Below are 1,619 nucleotides of genomic sequence, written 5' to 3' on the forward strand. Positions count from 1 at the left end.
CAATTCCCTAAAGGTGACAGATAAGCAGAATCGGTAGAGTGTCGTACAAAACAGACTGTGGTATTTGTTCTGAGATCAAATCAAGTCTTGGCTGACTTTATCCTTTCAAAGGTCAATGAAATACGACACCACTCAAATAATAGGGGGGGGGGGTGTTTATTAATTAAGCCTCTTTTCTTAAAATTGCTGATCTTCAACCGAAATCAGAAATTATTATTATTATTATTATTATTATTATTAAGGTGGTGAGCTGTGAGAATTGTTAGCACATCTGATAAAATTCTCAAAAGTTTTTCTTCTGACACTCTACGTTCTAAGTTCAACTTTGCCTTCCATCCATTTGGGAACAATAAAATCAAGGACCAGTCAATAACTGGGGCCAATGGTATTGAATGATCTCCTTTCCAAAATCTCAGGCCATGGACCTATCAGAGAAACCCTTATTATTATTATTATTTTCTCTTTCTCGTGGGTCTTTATGGAACTCCTGGAGTCTTCTATGCATAGCAGGCTTGCTACCTGCAGCCTACAGTCCTGGCAGTGCCAAGGAGGCAAACCTTTTGTGACAGTTCTACTGGGCATTCTATTCCAATTTCCTTTATATTCCTTTTGAAGCCTTCTGATACCATTCCCAAGAGTCCAGTAATAATTGGCACCAGCTTCCCCTTTTTCATTTTCCATAACCGGGCTATTTCCTACTTAAGGGGGTTGTATTTATCTGTTTCCACCTTCCTTCGTGACTATTCAACAAGAAAACCCCATGCATCACAGATCACTAAATGACGGTTTGGTCTTCCAACTGCCAGGGTTCGTTATTGGCCTCTTCGTTAACGAGATATCAAACCCAAGTAAATGAGATAATCAAATGAGAAACAATGACATCACAATGAGTAGGGGCCAACGTGTCACTTGGTAAATAAAAAGAAAATATCCCAATTAATTCTTTCAGCACTCTAATTGTTTCCAGTTAATTATTATGGAATTATTAATGTGACTGTTAATTACATTTTTTACAATAATTAAAACAAAAGTTTGTGATATTGTTGATTTTTTTAAGGAAAATAAGTAGGTAGGAGATTTAAGAGCAGGAGTTTGTGTGTGTGTGTGTATACACATATACATACTATAAGCATAGAAAATACTTATGTCCATGTACATATATTTATATATGTACATACACACATATATATACATATATATTTATAAACACATATACATGATACATATATATACTATAAACACATAAAAATACTTATACACAGACATCTATATTTATACATACACACATGTACATATTTTATATATATATATATATATATATATATATATATATATGTGTGTGTAATAAACATGTTCACAAATATTTATGCCCTAATTTGTTTTGTGTGTGTGTGTAAAAATATACATGTACATATGAAATAGAATCATTCATATATATATACACACACGAATAATCAAGTATGTATAACCATCCGTGTTATACACACTTTCTCCAGTCATTCAAATATACCAAACATTCTCCTTTCCCATTCAAACGTTCCGTCCCCGATCAAAATGTGCGATACTCGAAGGAATGACAGCAACAACAAGAACAACAACGACAACACCACCAGACATCA

This window comes from Octopus bimaculoides, chromosome 15 (assembly GCF_001194135.2).
Source record: "Octopus bimaculoides isolate UCB-OBI-ISO-001 chromosome 15, ASM119413v2, whole genome shotgun sequence".
NCBI classification, from domain to species: Eukaryota; Metazoa; Mollusca; class Cephalopoda; order Octopoda; family Octopodidae; genus Octopus; species Octopus bimaculoides.